The sequence below is a fragment of the Papaver somniferum genome, chromosome 8, assembly GCF_003573695.1.
Source record: "Papaver somniferum cultivar HN1 chromosome 8, ASM357369v1, whole genome shotgun sequence".
NCBI lineage: Eukaryota > Viridiplantae > Streptophyta > Magnoliopsida > Ranunculales > Papaveraceae > Papaver > Papaver somniferum.
Window position 1 is genome coordinate 38,416,389 of NC_039365.1, and position 16,991 is coordinate 38,433,379.

Genomic DNA, 16,991 nt, shown 5'->3' on the forward strand with positions numbered 1-16,991 from the left:
GATCCAAACTAATTATTACAATTACAGAATGAAGACCAACTTAATAGAAATGAAATTTGTTGTTACGACTGAGTTCAATTGGATAAGTCCCCGAGTTTGAAAAGCGTCGTATCTATTTCCTCACCGACAGCAACTCTGGCTAACTGGTCGATGACATCATCTCTTGGAATACGAACACCAAGTAGACAAACTGTGTATATCTTTGAGTTTTCTCCCATAGCTTCCAATGATGCAAAGGTATTTATGTGAGCGATAACTTCCACGGCTTCAAAATTATCTGTTGATGCTTCGTTCGAAATCATCTTCAAAAATGTTGTTTTCGTGTCATAACAATAAAGCACAGACTCCACATACAAGAATATGATTTCTCCTTTCTCTGTAAATAAAATCGGTTGAAACATCCTTTTATCTACTACAGCTTCGTGATCTATAACAAACTCCATACGCCAGGTCTCCTTCGAGTCATTATTTTTCATCAACGTACAGATTTCCATGCGTAGTTTGTCCATATAAAGACACAAATGCCTTCCCAGTGTAACAAGACCACATCTATTATCACTGTTCTGACGGTTTTGCAGACAAGGAGGGACAGATACCAACCGAAATTCCTCCTTAACCAAGTCGAAGGCTACAACTTTGTTGTACGAAATCCAATAAATTGCATCATTGGCATAAGTACCAATACCCCCGCCTGACGTCTGCAGTCTATATGAAATAGTACCTATGGCTCTCCACCCACAACCACTGCCAAGTGTGTACACTTGGACATTTCCTACCGCATATTTGAGGTAATGGATTCTAACAACTTTGTACTCATTGGTCGACCTGACATACCCAAATCCACATGCCGTATGATTGTACATGCGAACATCTCCTCCAACTATCCTATCAGGATCAGCATCATGCAAAAAAGAGACATGGCTCCACCCTAGTAGCTATATTATCATTGCCATCGTCGCCATCATGAAGATGGTTAAGCTGGTGACTGAGGTGCATATTAGCAAAGTTACTTCCGCGGGTAAGAGCCACCCATTTCTTACAAACTAATTTGCACTCTGAAACAGATTCTGCTGGAACCCGAGAAAGTATTTCTTGTACAATATCCGAGGGAAGAGACTCCACAGCTGATGGTTGAGCTAATAACAAAAATCAAAAACCAATAAATTATGAAAAAATCTAGCCAGTTTCAGAAAAGAAAACTTTGGTGGATGTGCTTTTCTACTGTGGGCACACGAACCATGTGCGTGTCCGAACGCTCACAATCATTCTTTAACATCTAAGGAGATTATGATGATGGTACCCTGGTGTTGATTCATTGGCTCAAAACCTTCGGGTTTATCATGGCCTCCTCCAACCACTCCAGGCGTGGCGATTGTGCATGGGATATAAGTATTAAGGAAAACAAAACACATAAGCAAACACGTGCGGAGCTAAATGAATGTAAAGTGCTGAAATGTAAATAAGACCAAGGTTTACGTGGTTCAGCACTAAGGCCTACATCCACGGGATTTGTTGTTCTACTATGTTCTTCACGGTTACACGAATAGTTGAATGATTTTTGGGGTTTACATGTTTCTCTCCTCTCAGGGATTAACTTACCTTTGCTATTTCTCTCTCTCTCTCTCCTTCCCTTCCTGATGTTTTTCGATCCCCCTTCCTCTTGGTGGAGATTGGGTATTTATAAGGTTAGAACGTGGGACCCATCTCTGAAGACCGTTGGAACCTTATCTTCTTGTGTCATTGTGTCCGTCGCGCGGAGGTCTGCGTTTCCCCCTTGATCCCGCAGAGGCATCCTCGCTCGTTCCACAGGTTGGTCGACACGTGCACTGCTCGGAGTGTTTAATGTGGGTAGTTGAGGGGTCTGCTCGTGTCAGACAAGTGTCTTCTGCCCCTGTCAGTCCGTGTCAGCTAACTTTCTCTCCACCGTTGATCTTGGCTTTCTCTTTTGGGGATGAGATAAAGTAACTCCTCGGGGTTTATTTGGTGTTTCGTGACCCATCATGTTTCGATGTTTTTGGCCTGCATGCTTTCCACGTGCCTCTTTATATACACGTGTCTGATAGTGAGATATATGTGTACACAATTTGCCCCTTTTCTTCGGGCTTGAATGACTAATGGGTGCCTTGAAGAAAAACTATCGTCGCATATTCTTCTCACTCCTAATAACTTTTCCTAGATACTTGGGCACGTCTTTTTATTCGTGCATTAACTGCTTATGTAACGGGCACGTTTTCCCATTCCTCCCTTAATTTCCTTCTCTTTCTTTCGGGTATTTTAAGGATAGAAAGAAAATTTAATTTCATTCTTCTTAAACACTCTCTCAGTTTTCATTCTTCCTTTAAATTTTCTGTCTGTCTTCATTGAACCCGTGACCTTAAATTCTCTGTCAGTCTTCATTGCACCTGTGATCTTAAATTCTCTGTCAGTCTTCATTGCACCTGTGATCTTAAATTCTCTCCACCTTAGCATTAACCACGCCCGCTTCTCCTGTTTGTTTCTTCTACTGCTGTTTTTGCCGGTAAGTTTTCCTTTTCTTTATTTCCACCGTTTTATGCTGTGTTGACTTGTGAATTATCTGCTACTGTTGTTCCTTGTTTGTGATGAAGAACTTCTTCTGATGCTTGCATACTAGTTTGCCCCTGTTCTTCATCTTAAATTAAGGAAGCCATTACTTCGAGGGTGAAATATTGAGCATGTATACTACTTTTAGGGTTGCTACGTTATCGTGGTTGTATTACTATGGATGTGTTTTTTGATTTTGGTGATTTTGGTGTGTAACTTGTTCTTGATTTTATTCTTTCCGCAGCCATGTCTGACCGTCCGCGACCTACTTATCAGACTCTGGATTCTGGGTTATCGAGATCTCCTCCGCGTCGAGAGTCTCAAGATGATGTTCGTCGGAGTCGAGTTTCTTCTGGAGCGAAAGCCTCGTCCTCTAGAGAAGATATTCCCCCGATAATTCCGTCTGGTTCTCGAAGAGTCTTTGATCGCTCAGTGGCTCGTCCTCGTGATGATACTAGGAGTACGCAGGCTCCGCCCCGCGCTGTTGCTTTTGACATTCCTCCTCTACGTTCGTTAGTGCCCGAGCATCATCTACGGTCTTCTCCAACTTTTAAAGGGAAGAATACGAAGAGCGTAGCTCCTAGGGTTGAATCTTCAAAGAATCCTCCCGTGAAGAGAAAAGCTTCGGAAGCGTTCGTTAGTTCATCCGGCCCCGCCGAGGAGGATGAGGCTGCTCCCTTGATACGCAGTGTCTCTGTTAGCAGGAAAAAAGTAACCTTCAAGCATATCGATCTTGAAATATTCAAGGAAAAGCATGAGCTTCAAGCCTTCGGGGTTCGTTTCTATGCCCCTGAGGATGATATTACGTATGAGCTTATCTCCAAGTACGAATTCGATGAGTTTCATTTGTTAACGACGGTTGGGGCATTCGAGGCTGGTCTGATGCTGCCGTTGTACAAATCCGGTGATTCCTTCTACTACGACGTGCTCGCTAGTCGTGAGGGTTCTTCCACCAATACTCATAGCCGTTCCGTATCCCAACTATCGGGGAATTATCTCCGCGCCAAGAAGGAATGCTATCTGCGGAGTAAGGGGGAAACGTCGATGACTTGTTACGTTCCCAATCCCATGGAGAAGGAATGGTATACTCCTGAGAATTTCAATAACTCCTTTGGGGATTACGTCAATAGTAGGAATCGCAAGCCGTGGAGTGTCAGCCTTCGGAATCTCCCTGCTCCTCGAGGCGAGATTCGTCTGTTAAATGAGGTCAGCGATGCCAAGCTGAAGTATGTTCCTGGCACGGAGGCGTCCAGTCGTCGGAAACTCTTCCCCGCGCGATAGAGGATCAAGCGCGATCATGATTACGAGTGGCACGCCACCGTTATCGAGATAGTTGGTCCGTGGTCTTACGGTTGGATTCCCGGTCCCCGCGGTTGGCGGCCTACCGAGAATAGTAAGCCGCGCGAATCTCCTCCTGTTCGCTATGGAGATTTCTGCCCCTGGCTTCTGAACTTTGCGGGCATGAACTTTCCTTATGCCCTGGACGTCATAGAGGGAGACGAGGAGGATGGTTCCGGTGCTATACTCCCACCGAAGAATATCTCAGCTGCTCAGGTACGCAGATTCTAGCTGCGCTTCTTTTTTGGAACTTCCATCAGACGGGAAAAATAATTCTTTTTGTGGTGTTGGTTTCAGGTATTGAAGAAGAAAAAGATTAGGCCGAAGCAGTCTTCTACTACGGTGATGGGCGAGGTTGAGGCCCAAGAAGAAGTTACTAGTCCAGTGAACGAAGAGTTTGCTGAGGACGAGATTACAGATGGGGAGGAACGTACTGGTACTTCCCCTATCAATGTCGGAGAAGAGGTCTTCGCTGGTCACGCTGGTGATGAAGGAAGGAACAAAGTTGTGGTGGCTGATGACGTTGTCATCGGGGATGTTTCCGTCCCTGCTGGTGATGTCGCGGATACCCTTCCCACTTCTCAAGAATTTTCTTTTGATCGGATGTATTCCACGGGGGAGTTTTTTGACTAAGCCCTCGATTTTCCCGAGGACTTCTCTTTACTTTCCCCCAATGATGATTGGGATGTTCTTGGTGGTGATGGTAATGGGGATGCTACTGTAGAAGATGTTGGTGCGGAGGAGCCTGTTGTGCATGTAGGCGCGGAGGAGCATGCTGAGGGGGTCGAGTCAGAGAAGGGAAAATCTATCGTTGACGCGCCCTCCGATAGTCTTCCCCAGTCGCCGACGTCTGAGGGTGAGGACGCCATCATGGATTGGTTTAAGGAAAAGAATCTTCTGTTTGTCTCTCATCCCGCTCCTGTGGTCGCTGGGGAAAAGGAATCCACCGCGTATACCCGTCGCATGATGGAGATGTCTTCAAAGGCGCAGGTGTCTGAAGCCTGGGGAAAAAGGTTGACTGTTCCCGAAGCTACCCTCGTGCCGGAGCCTCCCACTTCCGTTGCCGATATGATGGCCATCGCCGACGGGTATCAATATGACTTTCCGCAGCAGCGTGTGCTTGAGGTAAATTTTCGTACACACTTCTACGTGACGATCAGACGCTTCGGTGAAATAATGTTGTTATCTTGATGTGTAGATGATGAGGAGCGAGCATTGTAACCACGTGCTGTATCAGTTCTTCAAAGCGAAATCTCTGAAGCTCGAGGCTAAGATTCGTCATCGAGAAAAGGAATTATCTGCGGCTGAGGTGGAAATTGAAGAGCTGAAGAAAAGCCTTAAGGAAAAAGAAAAGCTGGGTGAAGCAGAGGCTGATCTTCGGCCAGAACTTGTTGCAGTGCGCGCGGAGTTAGAGCAAACTCGTAGCCAAGTTTCCGCTTTCACAGGTTTGGTTCTTTTCCCTCGCCGTATGTCGTCATTCTTTTATCTCTTAGTTGTTCTGTCTGAGTCTCCCCACCCTATCTCCAGTGGGTGGCGTCCCCGAGCTGATATGGCTTCGAAACGAAAGAGTTCGGCAAAAATCTCGTATTAGAGATTTGGTTGAGAAAATTAAGAGTGAAGCTAAGAAATGGGATGCTCGGGCCGAGGTATGGCGCGCGCGGCATGTTCAGATGGTCGACATGCAAAATCTGTATAACCATGATCGTGCTTTATTTAATGGCACATTGCTGTGGACCCGTGATAGTCTGCGGGAAGCCCGTGAGCGCACTTCCTTGTTGGAATCTAGGATTCAGCGGTTGGAAGAAGAATTACAGACGGCTCGATCCATTCCTCTTTCAGGGGTCCAGGATAATATGCTCTGTCTTGTCAGAGAAAGAGATGACGCTCGTGCTGAAGTCTACGCTCTCAGCAATGCTCTTTCCGCGTCTCGTTCCGACGTAGCTTGTCATGCTGAGTCTGAGAGGAATCTCGAAGTGTGCATGTACAGACTCAGCAAAGGGGTCTCAGAGATAAATAAAGAGGTCGACCACCTTCGTCATATGGACTCGATGAAGCAGGTAGAATTAGATGCCTGTCAATTTACTCTCACCAACCTTCAACTAGACTATAAGAAATTATTCGCGGAATATGATCATCTTGATGAAGCGCGAGATGCGGTTGTTAATGAGTATGAAGAAGCTTCGGCTTGTGTCGAAGGTATAATCCCATTTCATCGAGTGTGACCTTGTCTTTTTTCTACGCTAACTCCGTGGTGTTGTCTTTTTCAGAGCTCGAGGGACGCCTTCGCGTCACAAATGAAAAACTTGAAAAGGCTCAATCGTCCTTAGCGCAGCAGGAAGAACAGACCAATCGCTTCAAGAATTTAGCAGCAACCCGCGAGGAGGCCGTTGGTGTTGATTCTGGAGAAGTGAATCGGCTATCTTCGTTATTATCCCAAGCCCAACAGCGGACAACAGTTATTAAACACAGGGCTCGTTGTCAATTGGCTGAGGAGACGAACAAGATGCTGGAGAGGATAGAACTTGGCCTAAGGAATGAACATGGTCTCGTGAAGAACTATCCTCGTCGTCCCGTTCCTTCTGCCTTGCCCAGCTCCTCGGGCCCTTCTTCTGGTGGGAGCGTCCCATCAAGTCTTCGGAATAATCCTGCCGATGGGGCCGCCACATAGATAGAGATCGCAGCGTTTTGTAGGATCCGCGGCATCATTATACTTTTTGTAATCATGTAACAAGGATATTTTTTGCTGATGATCCTGTAAAAGGAATATTTTTTGACTGTGTATCCTTGGCTTTAGATTTTCACTTGTTGTAATCACCTTTTATGAAATGAATCCTCTCTTGATATACCTTCGTGATCGTCTTGAGACCTGTCACCCCGCTGGCGAATCCTGGGCCATAGGATTCCCAGACGGTGGGGGCCGGGGAAACGTTCTAGGATATGGGATTAAAATATTTACGCACCCATTCCGTCGACCCGTTGCCTTAAGATTGGTTGGGTATCTCTTTCTGCTGGGTGCCTTCCCCCTGGTCCTACACTTATGGACACTGATGGGGGAGCCCTGAGAGATTGTAGATTAACTACTTTCCCCAATATTGTAGGTAGATTCCACTGAGATAATTTGAAAGCTTGTTTGATTGATAAGTTGAGGTCTGCAATTCCTCTTCCAGAGATAGAAACATGTGGAGCGGTCAGGCTCCCTTCTTCTTCTGGTACACTCTAAGCAGATTCAAATCTGCGTTGCTTCTATGGGAAGTATGGTTTGAGCCATTTAGCATTCCAAGGATGCCGGAGGACCTCGCCTTTTAGATTACGAAGGTAGTAGGAACCGTTACCCGCAATGTCGTGGATCATAAAAGGTCCTCCCCATGTAGGTGCTAACTTTCCCCATTTCTTTTCTTGCTGATACCGTGGGATTGTTCTCAACACATACTGTCCCTCTACAAAATTCCGTAGCTTTACCTTTTTGTTGTACTCCCTTGCTAGTCTTCGTTGATAATTTTCCATCTTTTGCAATGCTACTTCCCTTCTTCCTTCCAAGTCGTCCAACCTTTCTAACATCATATCTGTTGTGAGGTTTTTCTCCCAAGCTTCGGTCTTCGTGGTTGGCATGAGGATTTCCGTAGGTATGACTGCTTCAGCTCCATAAGTTAGAAGAAACGGGGATTCCCCGGTAGCGGATCTTCGTGTTGTCATGTATGCCCATAAGACATTGTGCAGTTGTTCGCACCATCTTCCCTTATGCTCGTCTAATTGTTTTTTGAGTATAAGGGCGAGGGTCTTGTTGGTAGCTTCCGCTTGTCCGTTGCTTTGAGGGTATAAGGGGGTGGACTTGTTCTTTCTTATTTTGAAGGTGTCGAAGAGCATGTCTATATTTTTTCCCTGCAATTGCTTACCGTTATCAGATACAATTTCCGCAGGTATACCAAATCTGCAAATGATGTTCTGGAATATGAAAGTGAACACATCCGCGTCTCTGATCCTGGCCAAGGCCTTAGCCTCCACCCATTTACTGAAGTAGTTTGTGGCTACTATCAAAAATCGTCTCTTCCCTGATCCTTCGATGAAAGGCCCGACGATGTCTACGCCCCATTTTGCAAATGGCCACGGGCTATCGACAGAGTTTAACATTGTTGCCGGCGCGTGGATTTTTTTCGCGAAGCGCTGACATTCTTCACATCATCGGGACATCCTCGCAGCATCTTGTATCATGGTCGGCCAGTAATATCCTTGCGTTTTTTCCTTGTCAACCAGTGATCTCATGCCGCTATGATTCCCCGCGTCACCATAGTGGATATCATTTAGAATTCGATGCCCCTCTTTCCGGGACAAGCAGCGTAGTAATGGTCCAAGGAAGGATTTTCTATACAGGACCCCCTCCCGAAGATCATATCTTCCCACTTTGGAGAGCATCTTCCTAGCTAGTTTCCGATCCGCAGGTAAGCTTCCTTTTCCGAGAAAGGCCTGTATTGTCACCCTCCAGTCATCTTCGTTGCTGAAGTCTTCGTCTTGATTTGCTCTTGACAGGATGTCTTCTTCATCAAAGTCATTATGGATGTCTTCTCCTACCTGGTCTTCGATATTTTCTTCCATCACATCTTGATTGGTAGCGAAGGAGAATTGAGATGCAATCGAAGGCTCGTATACCCTGAAGGTGGATGCATATTCTAGGAGTACGCAGGTACGCAGATTTTCTTCTCCTCCTGAAGGTGGATGCATCTCCCCGCGGTTGGCGGCCTACCGAGAATAGTAAGCCGCGCGAATCTCCTCCTGTTCGCTATGGAGATTTCTGCCCCTGGCGTCTGAACTTTGCGGGCATGAACTTTCCTTATGCCCTGGACGTCATAGAGGGAGACGAGGAGGATGGTTCCGGTGCTATACTCCCACCGAAGAATAGATAGGCTGTTCTACCTTTGTATTGGTCTTGACTAATACCGCGCTGACTGCGTCCTCTGTTGCTGCTATGTACAGTGCCAAAACTTCATCAGGGTCTGGTTTCTGCAGGATTGGGATTGAAACTAGATGTTCTTTGATTTTTTGGAATGCTTCCTCGCATTCAGCGGTCCATTCGAACCTGCTCCCTTTTTTAAGAATATTGAAGAAATGTTTGCATTTGTCCGAGGACCGTGCAATAAATCTGCCCAACGCTGCTATGGACCCATTGAGCTTCTGCACTTCCTTCAGATTCTTTGGTGACGGCATCTCTACTATGGATTGAATCTTAGCTGGGTCTACCTCGATGCCCCTTTTCGTCACCAGATACCCGAGGAACTTCCCCGAGGTGACACCGAAAGTACATTTCTCCGGATTCACTTTCATGTGATGCTGTCTCATTGCTTCGAAGATATTCCTCAGGTCCTGGTGGTGATTTTTACGCAGCTTTCTTTTGACGAGCATGTCGTCCACGTAGACTTCTAGGGTTCCTCCAATCCATGGCTTGAAGATAGCATCGACCATCCTTTGGTATGTTGCCCCTGCGTTTCGGAGCCCGAAAGGCATTCTGGTATAGCAATAAAGGCCATGTGGGGTATAGAACACTGTGTGTGGCTGATCTTCTTCTGCCAGGGCTACTTGGTTGTAACCAGAATATCCGTCCATGAATGACAGCTCTTCGTACCCTTCAACTGCTTCAACCAGTTGATCTATGCTCGGCAGGGGATAGCTGTCCTTTGGACATGCCTTGTTGAGATTAGTAAAGTCGATGCATATTCTAACCCCTCCATTTTTCTTAGGAACAATGACCATGTTGGAGATCCAGGTAGGGTATTTGACTTCCTTGATAAATCCTGCATCTAGTAGCTTCCGAAGTTCTGTTTCTACCGCCTTATGATATTCTGGAGCCACTTTTCGTATTTTCTGCCTGAACGGGGGTGTGCCCGGTTTGATGCGTAGTTCATGTTGGATTACTTTTGGGTCAATCCCCGGCATATCTCCTAACTTCCAGGCGAACACATCCGCATATTCCTTAAGTAATTTGGTTAAGGAATGTTCTCTTCCTTCGTTCCTGATGGTCCCAATTTTGACCATCTTCGGGTCTTCTTCCGTTCCTATGTTGATTTCCTTTATGGGTTCTACTGGCGTGAACACAGGCTTCGGGTCTCCGAGAACTGGGGCGCTCTTTAATTGCTATTTAGCGTGTTTCTGCTCTTCGCTGGTTGTTGAGGTACTTGTTTCCGAGCCTTGGTCATTACGATCTTTCGTCAAGCCTTTTCCTGTAGTTTCCTTAAGGAATAGGTCTACGGCTTTCTCTTTCGCGGTTTCTTGATTTCTTACTCTTCGGATTTTTCGCTGCTCTTCTTGCTCATTGTCGATATGATCCTGAGTGGCCTGGCATTCTCAGGTAGCGATTCGATCTCCCTTGATCTCCATTATTCCCTCAGGTGTTGGAAATCTGAGGTATTGGTGGTATGTTGCCGCAACTCCTTTGAGCTTGTGTACCCATTGTAGTCCAATAATGGCGTTGTAGGGGGAAGGGGTGTCCACCACACTGAATCGGGTATCCAGTTTCATGGGCCCTGCGTTGACCTGTAACACGATGTCTCCCAAGGGCTTCGTGGCTGCTCCATTGAATCCGTAGATGGTGTGATAAGAGGTCATCAACTGTTCATCCTGGAGCTTCATCCGTTTGAATGCATCATAGAATAGGACATTTACAGAGCTTCCCCCGTCTATGAGGATCTTTTTGAGGTTACATCCAGCTACTGGTAATGTTAGGACCAAGGGATCGTTATGGTCTTCCATATCTTCTTCGATATCCTCGGCATCGAAGATGACAGGAGATTCCATCCATTCTTCGTGTTCGTCCACTGCTATCCCATCGACCTGATATAACTCGCAGCGGTCTTCGAATTGCTTCCGTAACCTTTTTCAAATCTGCGCTGTGAGTGAGGGTCCTGTGGCTTCGGAACACGAGATGGTGTTGATTGTTCGGTTTTCTTCCGGAAGTTGGACTGGTTTGGTTCGTTTGGATCTGTCCTCGGTAACCTCCTTTCGTATGTAATGTTTGAGCTCTCCCGCATCAATTAATTTTTGGATCATTATTTTAAGGTTCTTGCATTTTTCGGTCTGGTGTCCGTTGAAACAGTGATACTCACAGTAATCTTTAGACTTCTCGGATCTCAGGGGATGCTTTCCCTTAGACCATGGCCACTCTAAGTTTTCCCTCCCTTTGATTTCTCGTAGGATACGAGCATAGCTAGCGTTGAGTTTCGTGTAAACTTGATCTTCGAATTTTCGGTCGCCTGTACTTCGTTCATCCCTCCGTTCCTTCCTATCTTCGTGAGGTCTCTCATCTGAGCAACCCCTTTTGGTCCCATTGGTTTGTTCCGCTGAATTGGTGCGGTGAGACCTCTGCGGATATGCCCTCGGGTTTTCTCGTTGAATTTCTTCAAGTCGAGCCTGCTTCTCGATAATTATTCGGAGATCTCCTTCTGTCTTGGGCACGCTCCCGTGAATTTCAACAAATAGGGGACTCATTCGGTCTAAGCCCCATTTATAGCAGTTGATGCTTACCACTGGGTCCACGCTCCCTATGGCTTGGCAGATCTTATGCCATCTGTTTGTGTATTCCCTCGTGGTTTCCTTGTAGCCAATTGCTAGTGAAAAGAGCTTATCCATCCCGGTGTTTACAGTCTTGTTGTACATGTATGTTCTTAAGAATTTCTCTGCGAGTTGGTCATATGAGTGGATGGAGTTTGGTGGCAGATTGTCAAACCATGATAACGCCGATCCCTTCAAGCTTGACGGGAAGTATCTACAGAGTACGGCGTCGTTCTGACCCCATCTAGCTAAGACACGGTTGTAGTACCGAATATGTGCAGCAGGGTCGCTGGATCCATCATAGCATTCGAACGTCGGGACAGGGCATTTCAGTGGAATAGGGGTGTTGGCCAAGCGATGCGTTAGGGGCGTGGAGTTAGCTTCTCTCATGACCTCCTCTAACCTTTCCCCACCTTGTTTATTTTTTAATTGCCTGATCTCTTCCATCATCTCATCTCGTAGTTCCTCCATTGCGCGTTGGTGCTCTAAATTCTTCCGCTCATCACCGTCTGACTCTCCATCGTCATAATCCGGGTCGGATACGCTACGTCTCCTTGTTACGTCTTCATTAGCCGCTAGGACGACTCTACAGTCTTGGTTTGGCTCTGGTGCTTTGGAGCTTGCTTCATCAAGTTGTTGGCTGTTCTTCATGCTTAGAGCAATCCGCTCCTTTAAATCTTGATTTTCTCTGGCCAACAGAGCTACAGCTTCTGCGTAAACCTGCTGGTTCTTCCTCAGTTCCTCAAGCTCAGCCATTAGTCGGTGTGATTGGTTGGACCCCTGATTGGGAGTCCCAGCGCGTGCCGCTACAGCCGTGGTACCGCCCTCCTCCATGGTCTGTACTAAAGGTGGCAGGGGTTCAGCTTCGGTTGCTGGTGTTTCCAAATTGGAGTGAGCGCCCCTCTGCGGTGCCAGAGCCGCCGGTATGGTTTGATTCTGATTATTTGTTAGCGGCATTCCAAAGGTTAGCAGGTGCGCGGGTTGGAATGTTCGGGATTCATCCACCCTTTCTCTTGGTTGATTAAGTTGACTCATGGCGAAGGTATTGCTAGCCTCCGCAGCCTTCGGAACTACCGCAGCCTCCCCGTATTTTATCGTTGCTGCTCTGAGAGCCGCCGCTGCAACTGAATTAGCGTTCATGGGTGAAGTGATTTCTGCAGTATCTTGCCTTCGATTGGTCACTTTAGCTTTATCTCCTTTCTGCTTGCTTCGGGTGATGATCGGGGTTGTCCTGGGCGTTTCTTTTGACAAAGCTTTGGATTTTCCTGCTTCCTGCGTCTTTTCCATCACGTGCCCTTTTGTTGATACTGAAATCTCGCGTAAACTTGCCTTCTTTACTCACAACACGTTCTCTCTGCATAAGTTATTTCAAACAACAGAAACGGGAATATCCGCGTGAAGCGGGTTAGTTGGCGAAATACAATTTTTCAAGAGGGAATTAATACCCGCAGGTTATAAACTACGGGTTAGAGTTTTATTAAAAGCGATCCTTAGTATAAAAACTACGAAAATTGTAAATCCGATGGATTAGAACAATAACCCGCTTAGAACAATAACTCTTATCGAAGACCAAAGGTGGGTTTTTGAACATAATACAGTTGACGAATGATCTATACGGTCCGAGCTGATAAAATCAGAGCAATCATATGCCAAATTAAAATGAAATCACAGGACAAGATAAATCTTTTACCGGGACGAAGTCCCTGTTTCTAGCGCCAACTCACAATCATTCTTTAACATCTAAGGAGATTATGATGATGGTACCCTGGTGTTGATTCATTGGATCAAAACCTTCGGGTTTATCATGGCCTCCTCCAACCACTCCAGGCGTGGCGATTGTGCATGGGATATAAGTATTAAGGAAAACAAAACACATAAGCAAACACGTGCGGAGCTAAATGAATGTAAAGTGCTGAAATGTAAATAAGACCAAGGTTTACGTGGTTCAGCACTAAGGCCTACATCCACGGGATTTGTTGTTCTACTATGTTCTTCACGGTTACACGAATAGTTGAATGATTTTTGGGGTTTACATGTTTCTCTCCTCTCAGGGATTAACTTACCTTTGCTATTTCTCTCTCTCTCTCTCCTTCCCTTCCTGATGTTTTTCGATCCCCCTTCCTCTTGGTGGAGATTGGGTATTTATAAGGTTAGAACGTGGGACCCATCTCTGAAGACCGTTGGAACCTTATCTTCTTGTGTCCTTGCGTCCGTCGCGCGGAGGTCTGCGTTTCCCCCTTGATCCCGCAGAGGCATCCTCGCTCGTTCCACAGGTTGGTCGACACGTGCACTGCTCGGAGTGTTTAATGTGGGTAGTTGAGGGGTCTGCTCGTGTCAGACAAGTGTTTTCTGCCCCTGTCAGTCCGTGTCAGCTAACTTTCTCTCCACCGTTGATCTTGGCTTTCTCTTTTGGGGATGAGATAAAATAACTCCTCGGGGTTTATTTGGTGTTTCGTGACCCATCATGTTTCGATGTTTTTGGTCTGCATGCTTTCCACGTGCCTCTTTATATACACGTGTCTGATAGTGAGATATATGTGTACACATCTACAATGCTAGACCTTGTTATTATTTATAGGCTTGGATGATTGCTAAAACAACACCGAAACTGAAAAGAGGAAATCATCGAAACTGGGAAACAGAACTGGACTAGAAAAGGTAATCTACTATACTGTATTAAATCAGAAACAGAAAACTAATACTACTGCAAGTACAAATTGAAATCACATAGTTTAGTAATCAAACTAAAACCTAGGACAAAAGAATCCTAGTGAGAGACGAACAAATTGACAGATTCTGTCACCTCCAAGTGTCATATAACGGTAAGACAGGGCAAAGATTAACACGTGTCATTAGTAAATAATGCCTGGCGTCTCATATATATTGTTAATATGTGTCATTATAAAATGCTTGAGGTGTCACATAGTAAAAGATGTAAAAGTTAGACACGTGGCAAAATAAAGTTGACTTTGGTCTATGTATACTAGTTTTGTGCTAATGTTTTGCGGATTCCTCAAAAATAACGCTGGCATGGAAACTAGCAAGGGAGATAAAACATGGACAAACTGCAAAGACAAAACAACAACAAGGCTACCTTTGCCTTCCTGGGAGCCTCCGGAGTCTGCATCATCCTGATGAGTATTGCTTTCAGAATCCAGAGAACACACATCAGTTCTTGCACATGTTTCACCTGCAGTTTGCACAAAAATGTTTAGATATAATGCAAACAAATAAGTTTTATGCAGAACCCACACTGTATATGACCAAAATAGAGCAGTTCTATAACAATGAGACTGCACGAGCATTGTTACAAAACTTTGTAACAATGATTTTCGACAAATCAGAAGAAAAAAACAGGACGCCATCAACTACATTTACTTGTATATAATGAAAACAGCATATGAGTTTTATTTTGGAGAAAAGAACACTGAACTATGACCCGGCTAACTAACTGAAAACAGCATACATACAAATGAAAACAGCATACATACAAATGTAACCAGTGAGACAAATATAAATTTGGGAAACACATAAAAATGCAAAAAAGAAAAAAAACAGCGGAAAATTGTGAGCTTCTGATCCAAATGTTGACCTAAGTTATTGATATACTGAAATTACTGTATTGCCATCACGGTTGGTTACATTGTTTACGCATGTGTGACATGCACCGTTTTTCAGAATACGTGGAATGAATAAATAGGTGGTCTATCCGAACGTGGCAAATTTTCACGGACAAAAATATAAAAATAATAAGGTGTAACAAGAAAGAACAAAATGTGACGTGATTTGTAAAAATGTTGCGCCATCATTGCACCGGTTATCCAACGCATAAGAATTGGATTTAGTATTTTAAGCGTATCACAGTTAATTTAGCCCGTTTAAACGGACCGAAAAGTTTAGAAAAGACAAGTGAGAAAAATTAACAACACCGAAGTCCGTAACAAAAATAGAGGATACGAAAGACGTTTGCTGTGGACGTGCATTCTTACTTGTCCTAGTAAAGCAGGAGAATTATGTGCACAAGCACCGTTTATATGTATCAGCAATAGATGTGAGTCAGAAAATATGGAAGCAATACAACGAAACCTGAAGTTAGCAAGCAGGAAAATCTAGGAAACCACACCAAAACATTCATGGAAGCAAGATGTTGTAGTAAATCAAAACAAGGAACGAAAAGAAAAGTGAAGTCAACAAATAGAAAACGAAACTCAAAGACGAATCTGCTAAGCAAAAGAAATTGAAGAATTCAGAATTGAGATTGAAGGTAAAGTTGAAATTGAAACAGTTGAAGATCCATAATGATTAATCATCAATGAGAACGATCTGGAGATGATTGGAAAGCAATGCTAGTGATCTTTGCACGAGTCTTAAATGATATTGAAAAATGCATCATTTTCACATGATTGAAATGAAATTTTAACAATGAAGATAGGATATATAACAGTCATACCTCTCTATTTACTAGCCTTCAAAAGTGATCCTATTTTCGCTGCTTGGTACTAGTGGCTGCGCGATCAACAACTGCAAATATTCACGCCCCTTACTGTTGTTTTTTTTTATGCTGCAAAAAGATAAAGTATTCTCTTAAGCCCAGAGAAAGGGAATGTTACAAAAACTGAAATACTGGGCATTCGGTTAACCATCATGATGCTAGTGCTACTCATCTCTAAGCAAATCAGCGATAAAATGAATATTCAAGAAAATTACAAAAGACATAGCTCTCTTTTAACAGAAAAGATTGTTGGCGGGTTATACAGAAACAAATCCCCAAGCCCCAATAATGTCACGGTGTACTAAAAACTAAGAAAATTTGCACTGAAAAATGAAGAACTTGCCCAAACCTAACACTGAGTGCGGGAGACTAAAAATCATTTTCTCAGAGCAATAGTAGTTTCAGTTGTTTTCAATAGGTGTGATTTGAATAATCCAACTAAACGAGGTCCAGATGTATCTCAAAAAGTGCACAGGCGCGACTGTGTTGTGCCAACAATCAAGAGAAAACCAATCAAAAATGTAAATTTTCTTTCTGAAAACAACATATTTATTGTTGATCTAACGCTGAAAGTCAAATGAAAAAAAAAGCTGCAGAATTTACTACGAAAATCATTAACACGTCTTCCATTTTTCTCTCACTCCCTCTGTGTTTTCCGTATTTCTTTCCATACTGCATCCATGGCGTGAATCACCATGAAATTGGTGAATAAATTAACAAATTAAATTTATAGAGAGCTTTCTATTAAGCTGTTGTTTTATATATTCCTTTCTTTCTATTGTTCAATATTCTTTAGGGTGTTCAATTGGATCTACAAACCAACAATCTTTTGTTTGCAATTGAACTAACAGATCTTACCCATTTAAGATTTTCGATATATTGGTTAGGATTTGCATCTGGAAATCTGTTGTTTCATAGAAAAATATACACAACGTTAAATTTAGATGTAATTTCAGCTTGATGGTTTTCAGATTTTTAATCAAGGAAGAAACAGATTTCTTTCATGGATAAAGATTGACGGTGTTGTATTTTGTTAAGCATTACAGCCAATTAAGCTATTTTG